Source organism: Lissotriton vulgaris, chromosome 2_1 (assembly GCF_964263255.1).
Source record: "Lissotriton vulgaris chromosome 2_1, aLisVul1.2, whole genome shotgun sequence".
NCBI classification, from domain to species: Eukaryota; Metazoa; Chordata; class Amphibia; order Caudata; family Salamandridae; genus Lissotriton; species Lissotriton vulgaris.
The window spans coordinates 145,188,007-145,204,493 of record NC_141687.1 but is presented as its reverse complement, the minus strand read 5'-3'; the positions used below and the strand labels follow the sequence as shown (position 1 = coordinate 145,204,493).

Here is a 16,487-nt window from a genome sequence, read left to right as displayed (position 1 = left end):
TACGACTCAGTATAAGGGCTTGCACCAAAGTTTTTCTGAAGGAGTCCGGTAGCAGTGGAAATATTCTACGCATCATGCTTATGATGTGGAAGCATGAGCCAGCTACCATATTACTGTGCTGTTTGAGAGAAAGGTCGTGATCAAGGCGTATCCCCAGATTTTTGACAATCTGTTTGGGTTCCGGAACAGTACCGAGATCCGAAGGCCACCAGTCAGGGGTCCACAGTAATTTGGCGTCTCCAAACAGCATTACTTCCGTCTTGCTGACATTGCACTGTAGGAAGTTGGTGGACATCCACTGTGCGACGGCTTTCATGCCAGCGGAGAAGGAGTTTCTTATTTCTGTGGTGAGATTTTGAAAGGGGAAGAGGAGCTGCGTGTCGTCCGCATATGACACGGGGATGAAACCAAATTTGCGCATCACTCTTGCCAGGGGTGCCACGTAGATGTTAAAGAGTGTTGGGCTCAAGCAGGAGCCCTGTGGCACCCCTTTCGTAATCTCTACCTCAGTTGATCTGTATTTCCCATGGTGACAGTCTGGGTCCGATCCGTAAGAAAACTCCTTAGCCAGGCAAGGGCCTTATTCTTGACCCCTACGTTCGACAACCGGTCAATGAGGATGTTATGTGACACGGTGTCGAACGCGGCTGAAAGGTCTAATAACACCAAAATTACTGAGTAGCCTTTGTCTTGAAACATATGCAAATCGTCAGTAACAGACAGGAGGGTGGACTCTGTACTGTGTTTCGGCCTAAACCCAGATTGAGAAAAGTCTAGGCCGCCAGCTTTCTCAATGTAGCTAGATAACTGACGATTAACATACTTCTCAGCGAGCTTTCCCAAATATGGCAGCAACGAAATAGGTCTGAGGTTAGACAAGTCATTCCAAGGAGTTGTGGTGTTTTTCCTGATTGGTCTGACCAAGGCCTGTTTCCACTGCTTGGGGACAGAACCTGTAGAAAGGGATAGGTTAACAAGTTTTTCGATGGTGGGAGATAGGATACCAAGCAAAATGGGCATGAGTCTTGCCGGGATGATGTCATCAGGACTTCCACTTTTAATCTGCGCCATGAGCAGGGATACCTCTTTATGAGTGATAGGGGAGAAGAGGTCTAAAGTATGAGGGCCACTATCAAGTTCTGAATCCTGAAAGATCGGGGCTGTATTTGTGGTCAAGATATTATTCGCATTTACTATTTTAGCATAGATAAGATCGATTTTATTGCAGAAAAATTGCGATATATTGTCGCAAAGTAGTTGCGACGAAGTGTCTGCACTCTCACATGCTGTAGGATTGGTGAAGGAGTGAAGGACCTGGTACAGTACTCTGGGAGAGTTATCTGCAGCCGTGATAAGATTAGTAATATGGGTTTTTCGCGCCATTCTGATAGCTTTGTGATATATACTTAGGGCGTCCCAATAATGTTTCCTATCTGTTACCAGATGGGTAGATCTCCATATCTTTTCTAGTTTTCTGGCTGCTTTCTTGAGATTTCTGAGCTCTTCAGAGAACCAGATCTCTTGTTTTTTGGCTGGTCGGGGTCTAAATTGCTTTAAAGGAGCTATCTTATCTATGGCAGTTTTAGTGTCTTTGCTGAACATATCAATAGCTTTATTGATATCATCGGGAATCTCATGGTAGGATTGGACAAATTTTTCAGCAAATGAGGCCTCATTAACTTTATGCCATTGCCGCCGTATTTCAGGGATATTAGTGGTTTTGAGGGTAGTAGTTGCAGGATAGGGAGTATGAAACTCAAGGATAAAATGGTCAGTCCAACTGACCTGTGTGGGGGGCAGGCATGTGACATTAGGGAAATTGGTTATAATCAGGTCTAGGGTGTGTCCGGCCACATGAGTTGGGCCCACATTGTGTGGTTGGAGACCTAACAATGAAAGATCATTAAGAAAAGCCTGTGCTTCTTTGCAATTTGTAAGTTCGCTGTTAAGGTTAAAATCACCTATTAACAAAAATTCTTTGTCCTTTTGAACATAAGGCGCAAGATTTTCCAGTAATGTATTAACAAAGTTAGAGCTAGGTCCAGGGGGACGATAAACCAGGGCTCCTAATCTGGTTTGTTTGGTGGAAAGAGTTGTTTTAAAAACCAGCAATTCGATGTCTGGAGTGCAGAGTTCAGCCAAAACAGAACAATCAATGTGACTTTTATGAGCAATAGCAATTCCTCCACCTATTTTCTTAGGTCTATCTAACCGGATAATTTATATCCCGAAGGGATGGCCAATGTAATGGAAGGAGTAGAATGGGGTTTAAGCCACGTTTCGGTCATGAAACAGTAGTCAGGTTCATTTGTGGAGATTATGTCCCATACTTCAGAGGTATGCTTAGGTAAGGAGCGTACATTACAAAGAATGTTTTTATGACCAGTGATTTTAGATGTTTTATGAGATGGTGTATAACTGTTCACACATCTATCAGGGTTTTCCTCCTTCATAGTAGTAAACTGGGATTTACAGTGTAAACATGAAAAAGGACCTTCTATAATTTGTTTAAGGGCTCCATGACAATCAATAATCTGTAAATCCTTTAGTACCTGGGCTGAGTATGTAATCCTGGCAGGGAGCGGGACAAGCGGGGAGATAGGTGAGTCCGCCATGGCCCCTGGCACCGTCCTGGCGCGGACGGGCGCAGACGGGCAGGTCTTTGGCTTGTCTTCGGCGCGACTAGAGGCGCCTCCCTGCGCGCAATCGCTGCGCGCTTGTTCCCGACGAGTGGCTAAGTAGCCCCAGTAACAGCAAGGCTAGAGCGCTACCCGCTCTGTGCTGCAGCGGGAAAGCGGAAGTGTGTAACTCAGGCTCGTACCTGTCCCGCCCTCCGCTCAACGGTATTGGATACCGAGTCAGACCAGGGCGGGCAGGCGGTAACACAGAGCGCTGAGTGCACACGTGAGTTTGTAACCCCTGACAATGCCTAATTCAAGCGTTATGCCCTCAATGAGAAATAGTAGCACCGTTTAAAATGCAAAATACACAATCTGTTTAACTTTTAAAATCTGCTTAAAATCAAGTTTTTCTGTAAGTCGCTATCGCTAGAGGGCTTTGCGTATTCAGCAGTACAGCATCAGCAAAGTATTTCACACTGTACCTGGCATCAAGCGGGGTCGACCGACACTGCCACTGTCAGCCTTACCGCCTTGCCTTTGCAGAGACTGTAAGCCTGCCACAGGAAGATGATATAGTTCTACATCCCCTGGACAAAGGTAATGACTAGTCCAGTTTTCATTAAAGCAACATCAATTATGATCTAATAGAAAGTGAGTCAAGTGACCACCCTATTATGTTTTAGGTATCACTCAGTCACCTTGGGACTCCGAGTGAAGATTCAGGAGCAATTTGCTCTCTTATCAGTCTACACCCAGTGGGGACCCGGTGTTTGTGAAGGAGCACCAGTGTTACATCAGCCACTCTCATGTATTGTGCTCAGGAAAGGGAGGAGAGAAGTGCGGAATAAGGGTAGGGAAAAGGTATGGGGAAACGGGTAGAGGGTGTTGGGTTATACGGAGGACAGACTCACACGGGGGGGAATCTATACACTATTTACAGGGGCACTCTTTCTCCCCACCCAGGCCGCCAAACGCCGCTGTACCTGACTAAGCCATACTCCTCCCTCGGGAGTATGGCACGGCGGAACACAGGGTCGTTGGCCTCCTGGCTTTCCTCCACTCTCTGGTCTTTTGCTTCCTCTGTCTTCTTCTCAATTCTCCGTCCTGTTCTCCTCGCCTTCTCCGGTCCTCGCTCCTCCGATGTCGTCACACACCGAGTAGAGGACTTCCCCCGTATTCAACCATCCAGGAGTGTACACGTCATTTGGAGGCCGGGCCTCCTCACCGTCGTTATACGCCCACTTAAAGGAACCTGTGGACGCTTCTTCGCTCGTGTCCTGCTGAAGCTCCCAATTATCCCTCGCTGATCCAGTCTGCAGGGTAGAAGGGGAGGTATAATCAGGGGTCCACCAGTCCTCCCGGCCTCCCTTCCCGACCCCGTTACACTCCTCCCCCCTTGGATTCTCCCAATCGGGGAGAATGGGTGCCCTTGACAGATAGTCTGAGTTACCATTGTCTGCCCCTTTTTTGTGCACTATCTGGAACGCAAAGGGTTGTAGAAACAAAAACCATCGTAATACCCTGGAATTCTGAGTCATGTTTTTCTGCATCCATTGCAGAGGTGCGTGGTCCGAGTAGAGAGTGAATGTTTTTCCCTCCAGATAATATCTCAACTTGTCCACAGCCCAGCGAATCGCCAGACATTCCTTCTCGACTGTAGGGTATTTACATTCCCTAGGGTGGAGTTTCCGGCTTATAAAGAGGATGGGGTGTTCCAGCCCATCCTCACCCGTTTGTGATAAAACGGCCCCTATCCCCACGTCAGAGGCGTCTGTAGACAGGGAGAAAGGTTTCTCAAAGTCTGGTGGTATTAACACTGGGCTTGATGTAATGGCCCTCTTTAGCACTTCAAAAGCTGTGGTAGCTTCTGTGGATGGGCATTTCCCTAGGCTGTTTTTGGCGTTGTTTTTCAGGAGATCAGTCAATGGAGCGGCAATCTCAGCAAAATTCATGATGAACCGCCGGTAATAACCGATTAGCCCTAGAAAAGCCAGAAGTTCTTTTTTTGAAGATGGAAAGGGCGTACTCGTGATGGCTCTTATCTTCTCCTCCTGAGGGGCAATGACCCCCTCCCCTAGCATGAACCCCAGATATTTCACTCTGGGAAAAGCCGCCCTTGATTTCTTCGAGTTAATGTGTAGACCTGCAGTTTGTAAGTCCTTTAATATACGGTCTATGTGCTCTAGGTGGCCCTCCCATGTTTTGCTAAAGATGACAATGTCATCTAGGTACACTGAACTATACTCGGTGTGTGGGGCCAACACCGTGTTCATTAGTCTCTGGAATGTTGCAGGGGCTCCATGGAGCCCAAAAGGTAGTACCGTGAACTCGAATAATCCATCATCGGTGGAAAAGGCTGTTTTGTGCCTGTCTTTTTCTCGTAGTGAAACCTGCCAGTTACCCTTGGTCAAGTCTAGGGTTGCGATTAATTAATTAATTAATTGTGTGCTTATATAGCGCAGGAATCACTCCCGAAGGGGTACCTCCGCGTTTCGACCGCTGCGAAACCCTTCCTGGCTTCCCTGAGAGATGGTCCCTTAATGGGTATCTCCAGGGTGAGACCAGGCATCCCCAGCGGTCTGGTGGGGCCATTAGTGAAGATGAGGCAAGCTAGTGCCCAGAGTTGCCGAGTGTGATCGCTGATCAGAGTGGGCACCGAGGCGAGAGAATTATCGAGTCCGCTGACCCTGGTCCAGAAACCTGCCGCGTCGGGAATCGAACCCTGGTCCCGGGCCGTCCTCTGCTCTCGGGTCTGCCGCCTCTAACCAGTGAGCCACACTACTGGCTGTACCTGGCTTCTCCTATTCTCTCGATTAACTCATCCACTCTAGGAATTGGAAAAGCATTGAATGAGGATATAGCGTTTAAAGCGCGAAAGTCCATACAGAACCGGGTGGACCCATCCGGTTTTGGTACCATCACTATGGGCGAGGCCCAGTTGCTTCTTGAGGGTCTGATGACTCCTAGTTGAAGCATGTCCCTGACTTCCTTTTTTACGTCGGCTCTTCGGGCCGCCGGAATACGGTAGGCTCTCTGTTTGACCACCTTGCCTGGTTCAGTGTCTATGCAGTGCTCTGCTAACTGTGTGCGACCTGGGACGTCCGAAAACATAGGCGAGAACCTTTGCAGCCTTTGCAGGAGTTCTCCCTTTTCAGATACTGTCAATTCTGGGTTAATGGGAAGCATCTCTAGAGTAGTGCCTTCGTCTTTTGTTGGCAACGTCAGGTTGGCTGATTTGGGTGGGGACCCTATCCATTTCTTCAACATATTGATGTGGAAGGTTTGTTGCCTTCCTGGGGTGACTTGTAGGCGGTATGTTGTTTTTCCTATAGTCTCTACCACTTCATAGGGCCCCTTCCATTCGCTTCTGAATTTTTGAGTGGACGACGGGAGAAGCACTAATGCCCAATCTCCCTTGTTCAAGATCCTCCATTTCTTGCCCTTGTCATATTGGTATCTCTAATTCTCTTGGGATTTCTCTAGGTTGGAGTACGCCAGGTCCCTTAGTTTACCCAATCTGGATTTTAATTGATTGGTGTACTCTAGCAGGGACCTTTGTTCTGCCATCTCTTCCTTCTCCCAGGCTTCCTTTGTTATTTCCAAGAGGGATCTCGGCTGACGCCCATATAACAGCTCGCATGGGGAATACCCTAAACTACTCTGTACTTGGGCTCTTAAGACATAGAGAGCCAAGGGCAACAACTTGTCCCAGTCCTTGTTCTCGGCTGTTAGCATGTTTTTTAGGGTAGTCGTGAGTGTGCGATTGTACCTCTCAACCAACCCGTCCGTCTGGGGGTGGTATGCTGAGGTAAGTATGTGTCGCAGTTCTAAGGTTTTGCATACTTCCGCCATCCTTTTAGAGACGAAGGGGGTCCCCTGATCCGTAAGTATTTCCCTGGGGAACCCTACTCTTGAGAACAGTTCGATTAGTTTGTCTGCCACATTTCTTGTTGTAGGAGCGCTGATGGCAAAGGCTTCGGGGAACCTGGTATTGTAGTCAACAACGACTAGAGCGTAGGTGTGTCCCCTGGTTGTACGAGGAAGGGGCCCGATTAGGTCCATTCCCACCCTCTCAAAGGGGTTACCTATGATGGGCAGTGGTTGAAGGGGCACCGCAGGTGGTCTGCTCATGGTTTTTTTCTGGCATACCTCGCATTGGCGACAATAGACCTCCGCTGCTTTGTAAATTCCAGGCCAGAAAAAGAGTCTGGTGATATTCTGGAGGGTTTTCTCAGCCCCGCTATGCCCTGCCGTTAAGTGTGTGTGGGCATAAAACAGTATCTGGTCTCTAAAGTCTTTTGGAACGACTAATTGTGGAGGGTCATCTGCCTTCCCTTCCCTGTACAACAGATCGTTTATAATTCTGAATCTGGGGTAACCTTGTCTCTGTGTTGTCTCGCCTAGGTGAGCTGCCTCCCATGCATTCAGAAGGGTTGGGTCATTGCTTTGTGCAAACTTGAAACCCCGATCTAACTCCCAGGGCTCTGTGGTTAAGTATATTCCCCGTGTTTGTTCTATCCTTTTCTTGAATAGACTCAGAAAATCAGGATTATCCACCCCTATGATCAGGTCCTCAGGTAAAGATTCCACTACTCCCACCTTTACTATACAAGGGTCTCCCCCCAGGGGTCTTAGGGTGAGATGAGCCACAGGGTATGGTTTCACGTCTCCGTGTACGCATCTAATGTGTACCACCAAGTTGGGACCTAACTGGGAGGGTCGGACTAATTGCTTCTTTATGACCGACTGTTTGCAGCCGGAGTCTAAAAGGGCTTTCACACATTTACTGTTCACTTGTACCCTTACGTAGAAGGAGGGTCCCATCTCTGCTGTATACATCACGGCCTTTGGGATGTAGCCAACCTCCATAGGTTCTTCTGTTGGTCTTTTCCGGGGACACATACTGGCTATGTGCCCCCACTCCCCACACTCGAAACACTGTGGTCCCCTCGTGGGTGGCATCTCATATCGCATGAGGCGTATCTTCATAGTCTCTGGTGCCTGTTTCGGTTTTCTTTCCTGTTTCGCCACCCCTGGGGTTCCTTTGGGGCCTTTGTCCGTTTCCAAAGGAAAAGTACGGGGCATGGCTCTGTTGTAGTTCGAAGCCATCTCAATGGCCTGTTCAGCGGTAATGCCCGAATGCTGTCTGAGCCACCGCTGTGTACCATAGGACAATGCCTCCATAAATTGCTCCAGATATATACTGGACATCACTTCCTCCTTACTCCTACTCTCCGGTTTCAACCATTTATCAGCGGCCATCTTCAGCCGCAGATACAATGTCTTAGGGTGTTCTCCAGCAATCCCCTTTTCTTTTCTGAATCTCAGTCTGTAGGCTTCTGCATCTAGCCCTAGGTGGTCTAAAATCACCGCCTTGATTGTGGCATATGGAGTCACCCCCGCATGGTTGGCTACTTGGTAGGCAGCTTGTGCGTCGCCGGATAACAGGGGTGCTAGGAAGAAAGGCCATTTCTCCTCAGGCCATCCACAGGCTCTAGCCGCCCGCTCAAAATTGAGGAGAAATGCGTCGGGATCTTCCCCTGGTACATATTTCTGTAATTGCATTCCGGAGGGATGGGGGCCAAAATTCCGTCTCTCCATTGGAACAGGTAGACCGGGGCCCTGTACCACTTTTTGCAGACCCTCAATTTGGGCTGATATGGTGTTTTTAAACAAGTCGCGGTCAGCTTCCGCCGTCGACATCTGTTGTCCGATGGCCCATTCCAATTTCTGTTGACCCTCTATGAGCTGCTGCACCACTTGTTCCATGGATGTCTCTGACACGGAGGGACAAGATCCCACTTCTGACACCACTGTAGGTGTGGGAGGGGGGCTAGGGACAGTCTCTAGGTTAGGAACCGGTGCCGCAGCAGTAATAGGCTGACTAGAATGCTTCTTTAAACTGGGTTTTATTTTTATAGTTCGTCGTGTTCTATATGTTAGTCTCTCCCTGGCAAAATCTAAGTTATCCGTGGTGGTGGTCTTCTCTGCGTGGGTGTCTCTGGGCGCTGGACTTCCTCCGGGGTCGACTCTCCCATGCGCAACGTCTCAGGAACCCAAGGGGAAAGAAGAGGGACAGAGGGAGGCCGTTAGCCGCTTATCTCTTATCAGTCTACACCCAGTGGGGACCCGGTGTTTGTGAAGGAGCACCAGTGTTACATCAGCCACTCTGGTGTATTGTGCTCAGGGAAGGGAGGAGAGAAGTGCGGAATAAGGGTAGGGAAAAAGTATGGGGAAACGGGAAACGGGTAGAGGGTGTCGGGTAATACGGAGGACAGACACACACGGGGGGGAATCTATACACTATTTACAGGGGCACTCTTTCTCCCCACCCAGGCCGCCAAACGCCGCCGTACCTGACTAAGCCATACTCCTCCCTCGGGAGTATGGCACGGCGGAACACAGGGTCGTTGGCCTCCTGGCTTTCCTCCACTCTCTGGTCTTTCGCTTCCTCCGTCTTCTTCTCGCTTCTCCGTCCTGTTCTCCTCGCGTTCTCTGGTCCTCGCTCCTCCGATGTCGTCACACACCGAGTAGAGGGCTTCCCCCGTATTCAACCATCCAGGAGTGTGCACGTCATTTGGAGGCGGGGCCTCCTCACCGTCGTTATACGCCCACTTAAAGGAACCTGTGGACGCTTCTTCGCTCGTGTCCTGCTGAAGCTCCCAATTATCCCTCGCTGATCCAGTCTGCAGGGTAGAAGGGGAGGTATAATCAGGGGTTCACCAGTCCTCCCGGCCTCCCTTCCCGACCCCGTTACAAATACGTACAGCAAGAACAATATTATAAAATAATACTGTAAAAGCATTGTATGGTTTTCTAAACCATAAAGGAATACATATATAAATAACAATGACTAAAAAGAACCCCAATGGTGCTTCTGAAATATGCCTACCCCAATGTACCTAACCTAAGTCTAGTACGAGGGAAGAATTAAGTGTGGTGTAGCATAGGTTTTAGTTTATTTGCCAAGAATCTATCCAAGATTTCTCTTAGTGTCTAATCGGCTCCATACCTTAGTTTTAGAATGAAGGAAGTCTGGTATTCCTCTGTCTCTCGGACTCGATTTCCCAACACCCCCTAGGGGAGCTTGGAAACACTGGAGTTCGATTCTCAGCGAGAGAAAGGCAGCCTCTCTGTCAGTGCGTCAGCTGGAGGGTCGGCTTCCTTCGGCACTTGCTGTAGCGAGCTGCGTCAGGCAAGTAGATAGTCGAGCTGCTCTGAACCACCGTGTATTTGCTAGGGCAAGTGAGGCATATTTATACCTTGAAGGTGCCTTGTTTGACAGAAAGTCAGACATAATAACGTCACCAAAGAACCCCAAGGGAATGGTCGTTCTTTGAAAACTCCATGATTTCTAGGACAAATCAATATTGAAGCAAGGGGATGTCCCTGACTGCTGAAACCGAGTTTTCCGAGAAATCGTTGTGGCTTTTTGGAACTACTGGAAGTAGCCTAGTCTGTATATGGACTGGATGGGTTATGTCTAAACATGGGCATGATTTCTATACCTATATAAGGGCAATGTGAATTGTACCTATATAAGGGCATGAATCGGTAATTTCACTCGTATTCTAAAATGCTACACAACATTGGGCTCCCTGGATTGCTTGGGGCCTGCCCTGACTCCCCTTCTTGTGGTGAGTCCCCTGGACCTTGCTGGTCCCGACGTTGCTCCTTCTTCATTTTCTGCGTTGGTAGCATTTGCCAAGGCTTGTTGGTGCTCCTGCCAGACACCGACCCCTGGGCACTCTACATCCTTCGTGGGACAGCTCTTGCACGGCTCCTTTTCTTCCTCAGCATCGCCTGGTCCTCACAGCTGCAGAGTCAAGGTCATTGTCAACACTCCTGCAACACCCGACATCTGAGGGCATTTGTCTGCCAAGTCTCCTGGTCACCCCTGAGTGACATAGACTCTATCTCCTCTGCTTGCCGGACACTTTCTCCTTCTTCAGCAGCAGCTCTTTCCTGAAGTCCTCCATTGGGTTCTACAGTGGTTTCTGACACCACTTCCCACAAATGGTGTAGGTAATGTGGGCACTAGACCTTCTGTCTTCCACGGGGTTTCTTCACGGTCCACTGGGAAGGGTCCTTAATCTTAAAAAATGTACACGTAGAGTTGTACGGAGCACGCGTTCGTGTTCCCACACTGCACACGCTCTCCATGGAGTCCCTACCTACTCACCTTGGGTCCCCAGCACTTCTACGTCCTTTTGACATTGTCCTGACCTGAGTCGGAGTTCTCATAACACTTTCTTAGTATATGGTTTGGCCCCCGGTCCACTGTGTATTACGCGGTATTTACTGTGTTTCTTTGTTAAAGTATTTTGTGCAGATCTCCGGGTAAGAGATATTTCTATGTGTTAAAGAGTATTATATAAGAAATGCATATTTTTATAAATACCTTGTGTGGTTCTATTTCACTTAATCTATACTATAAGATTGCATTCTGGTAAAACACGCTGCTTTACAGTCCTTCTGGACTAAGCCTGAAGGTTGCTCTCCACAGCTACCACTTAGAGAGCCTTCTAAGGTTGTCTAAGACCTCTTAAATCACCATAAGGGTTGTCTGGATTGTGCAAGGTGCCCACGTACATAAGTGGACATTGTATACCAGGCCAGATTATCACAATCTAGTAGTCACCATATAATATTCTCAAAGCTGAGCCTTAGAGTCCATGACCATGTCTAAGATCCAAGTCCAAAGTCCAAATTGTTTCTGAAATGCAATTCAATAAATACCATGAATCAGAACCCTCACCTATACTCAAACTAAATCTGATTGAAAGTTGAAATATAATTAGAATTTATAAACTGTGTAGGTGACGCGCATAATATTTATGACAGAGAATCTGGGTCTAGGCTTTGTGATATTTTACATTTTCTCTGTGTCTGGTATGCTAATATGGTAATCCTATATCTCATCTGCTTCCCTTATTCATATAAAACAATGCTTTGGCATGATTGTATAACTTTAATCATACTGAGCCAAAATGTTCATGTGTGTGTACAACACTTTATCTCAGAAATATACCGTAGGCCTTGAGGGCACAGAGATAAATATAAAAGGAGTTGAGGAGCAGGCACAGACTGCAGTGCCCCTGCTCTGAGACAGACTCCAGCGCAACCCTCCCCCTCATCAGCCTGGCTCTGCTGTAAGGCAGGCCATGCTAGAGCCTGCTGACTGTTTGAAAGGGGGAGGGAGAGCAGAGAAAGTGGGACAGAGGAGCCGGTAAAATACACAACAATGAACGCAAAATCAGCGCAATGCTTGTGAAATTGTCCCAGAGCTGATTAAGTATGTTAAAATTTTTTAAAAATAAGCAGGGTGGGGGGGCAGGAGGGAAGTGCACGGAACTGAACAGGCATTCTCCAAATGCCTCTGATGATGAGCAGGAAACAAATGCTGTGTGTATTAGCTGGGAAGCGAAAAGTGTACCTGCAGGTAGGAGAAACTAATTTAAGAAAATAGTTCTCACAGACTGTAAATGAAACATACTGAGTAACAACACGAGTAAAAGGGCCAGTCATCAACAGAGGTTACAAAAGTAAAAAAGGCGGTACTAAGGAGGGACTACTAAGCCTATTGACGAAGCAAAAGCAACCATTTAGAATTGACAGTAACAGGTGCCAATTGAAAAGTGGGCGGAAAATGGGTAGCGTTGCAAGTCCATACATGAATACAATATGTCTCAAAGAGCCCTTGCAAGCACTGCCTAGATGAGACCTAAAAATAAATCATGGAGCGATGACGTCTCTTCGACTTCTTGTGCTTACCTGACGACTTTGAGCCTGAGGAGTGATGGCGACTCCCGGAGCTATGATGGCTCCGACCCCATGACCTGTCCCTCGACCTCCGTCCGGGCCGGGACCTCTCGCGGCTCGGGGCCGACTGCCGGAGTTCGAGCCGCTTGTGGGACCGCTCCCGCCTAGCTTTCGAAGTCAGGGCCCGGCAGTCGGAGCAGGTCTTGTCGTCGTAATCGACGCCGAGACAGTGGAGGCACCGGCTGTGAGGGTCGGTGACCGAAATCAGTCGGTCGCAGTCCCCACAGGGCTTGAAACGTGGCATTCCCTACCGGCACCGTTCAGAGTCGAAGACTCGAAAAAGGATCAAAAGAGATCACAAAAAAGTTTAGTCAAAAAGTGACTACTGTACCACTTTTTCTGGATCTGAGCTGCTGGCGCGGAAAAAAGAAGAACTGACATCAGCGCGCGGAGGCAGCGTCTAAGTACTCCGACGACGTCATCACGGCACCGACGACGGACGCGGAGCCGCAGACGACACCTACCGACGCGCAAGGGTACTTCTACGCAAAAATTTCCGGATCCAGTCTGACGCCTGGGGATATTCTAAGGTAAGGAATCTAATACTAACCTGTTTCTTTCAGATCATGCACGCACTGCTGAGTACTGCAGTGCCCCTGTACTATAACCTCCCAAAGCAAACATATACCCAGAACAGATACTCCACTTCTACATTGCGCATCATTTCACACCACTCTGATGTAGCCAGGGGTGAGTTAACCACACAGTAGTTGAACTTAAAAAGTGAGTGAGCCTGTAGTCCTCACTCCAGTGAGGCAGGTTAACAAGGACCTGTTCACTTCTACTGATCACTACACGATATGCTACCACCACTGCATTTGTGCTGCTAAGCGCCTGGTAAATGTGTGCTGCAGCAACAAATGATGGACGGAATGCTGAATAAATCAACAATTCACCCCCAGTCAAGAGATCTGGGTTAAATCCATTGTTCTTTTGCTCACTATGCCCCCCTCCAGTTTGGACCCAGCCCAATGCAAATCAGTCTTGACCCTGTCCTCATGACGTGGGTCTCATGCACTCCATTCTACTGGTGACAGACTAGCCTGGCTAATGAGGGGGGGGAGGAGGAGGGCTGATGCTTCAAAACTGGTCCCAGAATACTTGTTTCCAGTCCTGGGAGGACCTGGCCTGGCAGTTTGGGCTGGACTGTTCCCATAGGTAGCAGGGTCAAGACTAATTTGCAAATGGCTGGGTTTAAACTGGAATGGCACGAAGAGCAAAAGCAATGGATTTTGGCCCAGGTCTCTGTACTGGGATGAATGTTTGACATTAATCAGCATTCTGTCCATCAATTGTTCTTTTTGCATTTGTCACCTCAAGTGGGATGGGTATGCCCAGACATGGGACACATTCTCTCCATGCCACTGGAGTCAGGCTAGCCAGGCTGATGAAGAGGTGATGCTCCCGAAACCAGCCCTAGTATGCTTGTTTCCAGTCCAGTGAGGACTTGGCCTGGTAGTTCGGGCTGGACTGTTACCATGGAGAGCTGGGTCAAAACGGATTTGCATATGACTGGGTTTAAACTGGAATGTATTTGGGCCAGGATCTCTGTACTGGGGTGAATGCTTGGCATTGGTCAGCATTCTGTCCATCAATTGTTCTTTTTGTGTAGCTCCTGGTATACGTGGTAGCCTTCCACCAGTATTGGGGTAGTGCTTTGGGCTCCCCTCCTGGTCCAACAAAACCGCATTCCGTGAGACAGGCCTATGTCATGGTGCACATGCATGATCCGTGTTTGCCTATGACAACAGAAATCAGCATTAGGGATCCAGACATCAGTACAATTGGCCACTCGGTGCAGAGGTGCACGTCTATTACCATGTAGAAGACTTTTCCATCCCAACACATTACGTGTGATAACATCAGTTATGCTAATTTATTCTCACCCCCAATAATTACCAAAACTTGAGAATTGTGTCCGCATCGAAAGAAGTTTTTCCTTTTGATGCTTAATTGATAGGAAAACATACATTCTTGTTCAATGGGCTTCAACCTTATTTGTCTTATCTTCCAATGTAGCAGTTCCTTGTAGGAAGTGGCGGCTCTTCCGCTAAGGTGGAGGAGCGTTGCCCTACTGCTTTTAAGCAGTGTAAATAAAGGAAAAATAAAATGATATAACACTATTATTATTATGATATTTTTTCCTGCTGCTGCAGCTTTGCTGGACTGGGCTGCTCTGCTCACAGAGCAGGGGGAGGAGTGATGGGCACTCTGTAAGTGTACATGACTGTTTTGCCAACAGTCATGCACACTTTGCATGTTCTCCACCCAGACTGTATTACTGCCTGGGTGGAGAACATGCCCAGGCTTCCATTCTCCATCTGAGTGCCGAACCACGGCGCTCAGACTAATCATAATGCTGTATTGCAGCATTGATATTAGCATAGGGGAGTCTGGCTGCATCCTGTTGCGGCCTGATGCAGTGGAGAAACGTAGTGATAAGGTAAGGTAAGTTAATTTTGGAAAAATCTTTACACCCCCATCCTTCGCCCCGCCACCCCAGATACATGCCGGCCACCACTGCTTTTAGGGGCAATTTGGTGTCTCCTACTCCTACAATGTGTCTTTTCCCTTAAGAAGATGAACCAAAACACATTTTTTGTTTATTCCTTCTAAGAAAATCAGATTCTGCATCAGCGTTTGGTGGGGGCTTTGGTGAATTGAGGGAAAATTATCCTTGAAGAATTGCATTTAAAATTGGCACCTAATTGTTATAATTTTGTTTTTCTAAGATAAGACAAAGACGTACCTACGAGAGGATTTGGAGGTAAAGGACACTGCCCTTGAGAAATTGTGCAGTGCACTTTTTATTTTCCAGTGAGCATTGAGCATTTTAAAAACTGCTAAGACATTTAGGGGTCCATTAGGATGTAGGGCGGATCGCCACCGCCCGCATGGCAGTGGCGATCCGCCCTACATCCTTCTCTGCCCGCCACCCATTTCCCCAGCCATATTAGTATGGCGGGGGGTACCGGTGCAGACTGGAAGACCGCCCGGGCAACAAGTCGACCGGGCAGAAAAGGGTTTAATATGGTGGCGGTGTCTGCTAGACACCGCCATCCATATCAGGACGTAGGTGGGATGCAGGTGGGAGACAGGTTTCGCCGCCACGGAAAAGCATGCAGATTTTGCAGTTAGGGGCCCGTTGCAGGCCCCCAGGATGTTGGGGGGCACATGGGGGGACATGTGCATGCACAACATGGCAAGCACTGCGCGGTGCCTGCCACGTTGTGCATGCATATGCACAACATGCATTTTTGGCATTGCGGTGGGTGATGCTGAAAGCACAGCCCTCCGCAATGTTAAAAATGCAGGATGCTCCCGCCAGCGTGGCGGGCGCATCCTAATCACCCCCACGGGACCGTTGCACTTATGGCGGGCGGTCCCTTTTCATGTCAGGATGGCAGGCGGACAAAATCCGCTGGTCATCCTAATGATGCCCTTAGTCTCTTTTGTCAAGAACATTGCTTATTGGTAATTGCTATTAAAAACATGAGACGTGGGCAAAGCTGTCTCAGTCTCTCTAGTCTCATGCCCCCAGGATCTCCCTTCGTGCCCTTTTAAGGGGGCCCACCCCACAATTTGAAGAATACTGCTATAGACAAACATGCCAGGAAACAGGATTGGGTGGTGAACCATAGCCTGGAGAAAAACCTTCCTGTGGGCCACTAACAATTTGAGGGCACTTTTTGAAGTGTCTGCTGTTGGAACTTCCACATGTCCCAACATTTGGAAATCGGTAAAAGCGAAGTTTAGTAAAAGGTCAGGAGAACTTAATTTCATCATTAACTTGCTATGATTTGTAAACAAGAGAAAACTACAACTAAGTCAATGTGGTTTAAAAAAATCAAGAGTTTCCCATCTAAATTGGAAGTCTTAGTTCATAATCATTTCTCATTGCCACGATCTAAATAAATGTACTACTGTTCCTATTTGAAATACATTTGCAGATGTTACAAGGATGAGAAAAATGTCCATGAACAATTGGAAACCTTTACAGGTGGGCCCAGCGCCTACTAATAGACTGGCGAACACAGATTCCAC

General features: G+C 48.1%; 1 protein-coding gene across 1 annotated transcript in view; it reads left to right on the top strand.

The window, feature by feature from the left end:
- BKGD (beta-keto-L-gulonate decarboxylase) overlaps positions 1-16,487 on the top strand; it is a 107,182-nt gene that overhangs the window by 29,968 nt on the left and 60,727 nt on the right. The window lies entirely within an intron of this gene.